Here is a 6,766-nt window from a genome sequence, read left to right as displayed (position 1 = left end):
CCCACATCTCTCTCCAACCACTGCTGTGCGGTTTCTGTCCTCAGTTTATGGCAAAGCAAGCAGTTGATGTTCACCTCACTCCCATTCTCTCAGTGCATTCCAATCTGGCTTCTGTCTCCATATGCCACTGAAGCTACTTGTCAAGACAGCCAAATCCAAGTGGAATTTCTCTATCCTCACTGTTTAACTTCTCAGCAGTATTTGGCAGAGCAGACCATTCTCTCTTTTCTTGCAAAGAATAATTCACTGTCCCGCTTTAATGCTAAACTCTCCCAGTCTCCTTTGCCCAGCCTTTACCCATTGGTACTTTTAGCTTAGGCCAGGAACTTGAAGGAATCCTTGATCCCTCCCTCCCTCCCACAGCCAACCTATTAAGCAAATACTGATTCAACCTCCAAAATATACCTGAAACCCATCATCTACTCCGCTCCATCTTCACTGCCACTGTACTTGCCTAAGATACTATCAGTCTTGAGCTGACCTCAAGTTAGCCCCCTAACTGCCCTCTCTGCTTCCTCTTCCTCCAAAGAGCAGCCAGTGATATTTAAAAACACATACCACTGCCTTAATTAAAGTCCTACAATAGCTTCTCATTTTCATTAAAATAACACCCCCAAACTCCTGTACACCCTAATACAAGAGGCCTTGTGTGACCTTGCCAACTCCAACTCATTCCATTCTCCTCCTGCTGCTCTCCGTTCTAACATATAGGCCCTTCTGGGCCTTTCAGGTCTTTGCACTTGTCCCCAGGCCAGGAATGTCTCCCCAGCTTTTCACATGGCTAATATAAGCTCACGTTTCAAGTCTCCGCTCAAATGTCACCTTTTCAAGGGACACTTCTTGACTCTTACTAGCCATTCCCTATGACACACTTTTGTAGCTCCACCAGATTATTAATCTCTTTTAATTTTTCTTAATCTCTAACTATCTTGAATATTTGTGTTTACTTATTTCCCATTTTCCCCACTATACTATAAATTCCATGAGGGCAGAGATCTTGTCTGTCCTGAATTCCACTAAAGGCTACTTTAAAATAAAGAATCTACTCTTTCCCTCTGAGCAGGTTTATTTTAGATTTCCTCTCCTTTCAAGCTTTATAGGATTTAGTCAAAGAATATAATTACTTTGGCATTCACCACATAAAACAAGAGGAGAAAAACCACAGGGGACAGCCAAAGACTAGAACTCCACCCACCCACTAGTCTAGACAGAACAGACTGCACACAGGTATTCAACAGCTGCCCTTAAGAAAATTTTTCAAAATGTGGAAGAACAGAGAAGTGTGGATAAATGCAAAGATCATATAATTTTGACACCTGCACCAAAAATCAAAGTTTTCATTCTCTCGAGCAATTACTAAATACAACGGTGACTTCAGAATAAAAAAATAAAAGCACAAAGTAACTAAAGTATGTGGTCCTTGCTCCAGAGAGGTGAATGATTTCATCACTGACGTGGTTCTCTCTCATGTTGGTCTGGCTGGCTATTCATCAGCTGCTCTGGGTGTTTCTTCCTGACCTTCTGTGTCTTTAATATGCATACTGTTCTCATCAAGCCACGGGTTTATAATAATTTCCCCATCCTACTTCCCAAAACCTAAGACAGCTTCACAATTCAAAATTCTCAGTAGAATGAAATGATAGTTTTTAAAAAGCACTGGTATTTTAAAGCCTTAGGATACTTCAAACTTGCTTTCTGCAAGGAAAATTTCAAAAATTTGATAAATGGCAGAGAAAAATAAAAGTGAGAATAATATGAGCAATAAAACTGTGCAGAAGCTCAAAATGATATGGGCCTCAAGCCTCACATTCCAGTTCAAAAAAGCCAGCAGCACAGTGCATAGTGTAGTATAGTGCTGTTCTGAATGTGTGTCTGTGCTACAGTGGAATCATCTGCAGAGCGCTAGAATTACAGGGTCCTACACATTTGGATTTAGGGGATCCTACATGAGCCATGAGCCAGAATTTCAAAATTGGAGGTTGTCAGGAGCATCAAGAAGTTGAAAGTCAGAGTCTTAAAACTGAGATTGCCCAAAACATTAGACCTTTGGGGGAAAAAAACCCCCATCTGTCCTTAACAATGGATGTTACAAATCTGTATTGTAAAACATCTCCCCAGTTGATTCTAATGCTTAGATTTGGAAACCACAGGTATTGAGGCAAAAAACACAGCTTTTGGGATCCACTCAATTCTACCATTTAAAACTGCAAGAGACCTTGAACAACTCCACTACCTCGGCAAACATTATTAGTTCCTCCCCTGGTAAATAGATAATAAAAATCAATACTGTAGAACTGATACAACAAACAGGCATTAAAAAAAAGCACCAAAGTCCTGGCATAAAAGTGTTCAATACATGATAGGTTTTAAAGGGCCTAAAACATCTACTACAGTGTTTGTAAACACAAGGACACACTTAATGGTGCCACTATGTTACTTTTATCCACTAGATATTAACTATTTACTTTCCACCTCTGTGGACTCCTAGAGAGATTAGAGCTTTACAGACTTTTTTCTGAAGAATCTTTTCAGTAACAATTGAAAACAAAGTTAAAACCCACACATATCTTAATACACAGCTAGTACAGGGCATATAAATACTTATATGGATGCTTTTAAGGAGACAATAAGTGGGAGAATGAAGACGTCTGATACTGATGAGAAAGAGATGATCCAAAACAAAGTGCAACTATTTCTTTTTAGAAAGGGAGAGGAAAAAAGTCTCGGGAGTGTTTCAAGGCGACTTTAATTTTTCAGATCAGAGTTCTAAGAAACTGTCTTAATTTACTATCATTTGGGATAGGTAATATGAAAGCCAACAATAAGTTTCAAATGACAGGAACCCATCACCTTCCCACAATTTGACAACTAGAGAAATGTCTCTCCAGGGTTGTTTGAAAACACAACTAAAAAAATAAAACTAACGTGGGTACTATAGAGAACCATGTTACTGGAAAACAGACAGACTCTGCCTTCGACTTTCTTTTTCTTTTTTTTTTCTCCTCGAATTTTGTAGCTTGGTTTGACTCTATTCAAAATTAACTAGAGGAGGATGAAGGAAAACCCTCCATGCCCTGTCCCGAGCCAGGCCGGGGAAGACAAAGCAGTCCAGTTTCAGGCCGAGGGAAGGCGACGGAAAGCCCTCCCCTCCAATTTTGGCTGGGGGGATGCGGGTTCAGGGAGGGAACCCCTCGGTTGCAAGGCTCGACCCTCAGCCCACTTCCTTCCTCAAACACAAGTGGTAAAAGGGACAAGACGCCGCCAGCCCCAGCCCCTTACCCCTACGGGCCGGCGGCCTCATCTTTTGAGTCTGGGGGCCCCGGGCCCATGCACACGTAGCCCCGACACCCCGGACCTCCCGGCGCTCGGGCCGGCGAAGCGTCCACGAAGGGCGCCGCCCGAGCCGCCAGGGAAGATGGCGCCCGCGGAGCAACTGCGCCACCAGCTCTGGCGACGGGCCAGGCCCAGCGCCATCTTAGCGCCTTCCAACCGCTCCCCGACCCCACCCCACACAACCCCGCAAGAACCCGCATCCGGAGCGATCCGGGGGGAGGGCGAGAACCGCGTCAGGCCCGCGCACTCTCGGCCAAAAGAGTGCCACCCAGCCTCTTGTCTCTTCAGACTGGTCGCGCGGGCCCCGAAGGAGGCGCCTGGCTGGGCCGTGGGTCCTCCGCGCGGCGCAAAGGCTCGCCAGGGCCCGGCCGCGGGTCGTCGGCGCTGCTTCGGGCCCAGGCAGCGAGGCGACCGGGAAGGGCCGGTGCAGCCGGCAGGCGCGCACCGAGAACTGGGCTGGACCGGGAACTGGGCACCGGGCCGCGGCGGCAGGCCGGCCCCGAGCTCTCCCTGCCGCGGCCCGGCCCGGCCCCGCTCTCTCCGCCGCGGCAGCCCGCAGGAGCGGAGGGAAGGAGGAGGAAGCCAGGATGAAAAATAAACCCTGTCCCGGCCGTCGCCTCCCTCCCACCCGCTCCCCTCCCCCTCAAGACGCGGGGTCCATTTTGCCGAGAAGAAAAAAATGCGATTCACACCCAAGAGCTTCCAAGAGAGAAAAGAAACGAGGGGGGTAAAACCGAGGGGAGGAGATTGGAAAAGCTTATTTTTCTTCCTCGCCCGCCGTCACTCCTGGCCCTCCCTGCCCCCTGCTCGCGGCCCCGCCGCGCCGTCCTCCCCTCGCCGAGCCTCGCTCCCTCCTTCCCGGCTCCCGGCGGCTACGGGGGGGGGGGGGGCGGAAAACACACTCACACTCGCACACACAACTAATTTTAAACCGGCTCAATCAATGAGTCATTAAAAGGCTTCCCTCCCCTCTCCTCCCCACCACCAACCGCCACGCCACCCCCTTCCCAGGCTCTCCCTCTCCCCGCTCCAGAAATTTGCATCCGCGGAAAGGGAAAAAAAAAAAAAGGCGCTGGGGCCCCCACCCCGCCGAGGCGCCCCCAGCCCGGCCCCGCCGCCCCCTGCCCGCCCGCGCCCCCGCCTGAGACACTGAACTTGGTCTTCCCGGGGCCCGGGCATCGCTAGGAAAGGCATAAACACTCGATTCCCCTTTTCTCCGTGTCCATTAAACATCCACCCACCACCACCATCACCCACCCACAACCCCCCCCCAAAAAAAAAAACACAGCCTTAGCCAATAGCTCTCTGGGCTGAAACCTAATATCCTGGTTTTGGCAACTCGGTGTTTAATTTGCTCCTCTTTCTTTTCTATCTGTCTGGAAATAGATCTCTAGCCCCCCCTCCCTCGCATTTCCCCTCCCCGAAGGAAAGAGGCAGAGGAAGGAGGTTGTGTGTGTTTTTTTTTCTCCTTGAAATTTTTATCACAAAATTATAATACACTCAAAGGGAAACTCACCGTCATGAAAAAGCAGTGCCTTGTCAACGGGGTTTCTGCGCCATCGCACCAGGGGCGGCGGCGGCGGCGGCGGGCGCGGGGCGCGGGGCGCGGGCGCGGGAGCTCCCGGCCGAGCGGCGCCGGCCACACGCGCTCCGCTCTCTCTCTCGCTCACCCCCGCGCCGGGCGGCGGGCGCCCGCTCCCCGCGCCCGCCCGGCCTTCATGCTCTGCGCCCGGGCAAACCGCTCGCTTGCTCGTCTACCTCCAAACTTCGGTTCTTGCCTAGCAAAAAATGTGGAGATTAGAATTTTTTAATTAAAAAAAATGTTTCTTTAAAGAAAAATCAAGCTCCAGAGCTGTTAATTCCTGTTTCCTTTGGGATTCTTTTTAACTTCAAGAAATGTAGTGGTTTATTCAAGAAACAGGGTTTTTTGGCTTTTTTTTTTTTTAAAGATCTACAAGATGCGTGCTATTCTCCGCAGGCGCCCTGCACACACACACACATACACGCACACACACACACACACACACAAACACGCACACACACACTCTCCAGTTTTAGCTCGACGCGGTGGGGGGTGGTTAAAAACAAAAAACACAGTATTTGTTTAGAACTCTAATTAGACCAAGTCCCATTAAACCTTTTTTGCATACGTTTCTTTAAAAAAAAAACGAAAACATCACTTTTAACTTAGTTATATGGCAAGTAACTGATTCATTCTAACTTTTGTATCTACTAAGCTTTCCTTTGCAACACCCTCTTTACATTCCAAAATGCTGTGAAACCTTATCTGTAAACCTGTGTGTCGACATTATAAAGAAAAGAAAAAAACAAACAAAAAACTTAAGCGGCCAAGATGAAGGTGAGGAGCTAAGTCACTCTCAAAATATCCAATTCCCACTGCTTTCTCATTTTACAGATATCCTTTATCACCACATTTGTCGAATTTTCATTACGTGATCCCCAGCCTTAAAAAGACATTCAGTGAAATGAAACGGGTTAAAAAAAAGAGGGAGAGAGCTATCCAACCTTTTAACACTCTTTAGTCCTAGTCCAAGTATAATTATCACTGTTTTTAATCTCAAATCTCGAATGTTGAGACATCTCCATAAACCATCCAGCACCCAGAGTAGTTAAATAAATGTTAATTATGACAGTGTGGATTGGGAGTGGGGGCCTTTGTGGTCTAGGTTGATTACATTTATTTTTCCTGTAAATGCCCACAAAAATATAGTTGGGGGATTGTTGTCTTTTATTTTACATAAACATCAAGGAAAAGATGAATTGCATGAGCAGGTGAATCAGATTTTTAAAAATCTTAAGTAAGCTCCAGAAATATTCTAAAATTATTTTAAGTTAGTTTGTAATACATATAGCTGAATAAACAGAATGCTCAAACCCATGTCCCCCAGATATTTGATGAGTTCCATATAAAATTATCCCTAGATTTAAATTATTTAACTGAAATTGGTTAGTTTCTAATACAATATCACCTTAGCATTTCATAGTAGCACACCTTGCTTGCTTTTATAAGGATACTGTAACTATTACTATTTTATTGCACAAAATAGATATGTCAAGGTTGGCATACAATGTTGTGATATTCAAAATAGAAGATCTTTTAAAAAAACAAACCATATCTTGTTCTAGTAACTGCCACTCTCTCATTCACAATGTGTGCTTTGTATTTATATGTGCCTGAATAATACAGTGATTTAGTATCACATAGTATCATGGAGGTGTTTTCTCAGATGTGTATTGTGCTTCACAATCAGCCAAGGCCTTCCTGGAACAGTAGTTTTTGCATAAATTAGCATATTTCTCTACACTTGACAGTTGGACCAACCAGTTTTCTAATTGGCTTGAGAAATTTCGAAACATGTTTTAAAGTGCCTTTGGATTGGCTGGAGTTTAATTATAATACACATTTTGAAGA

General features: G+C 46.0%; 1 protein-coding gene across 1 annotated transcript in view; it reads right to left on the bottom strand.

Moving 5' to 3' along the window:
• The window catches only part of BICRAL (BICRA like chromatin remodeling complex associated protein), an 80,389-nt gene that overhangs the window by 57,949 nt on the left and 15,674 nt on the right, over nt 1-6,766 (bottom strand). The window contains exon 2 of the mRNA XM_074348749.1: nt 4,850-5,111. The gene's annotated coding sequence lies outside the window, so the exon portion shown is untranslated. The remainder of the gene's footprint in view (nt 1-4,849; nt 5,112-6,766) is intronic.

This window comes from Camelus bactrianus, chromosome 20 (assembly GCF_048773025.1).
Source record: "Camelus bactrianus isolate YW-2024 breed Bactrian camel chromosome 20, ASM4877302v1, whole genome shotgun sequence".
NCBI lineage: Eukaryota > Metazoa > Chordata > Mammalia > Artiodactyla > Camelidae > Camelus > Camelus bactrianus.
The sequence above is the reverse complement of the archived record's forward strand: the minus strand, read 5'-3'. Positions and strand labels throughout refer to the sequence as shown.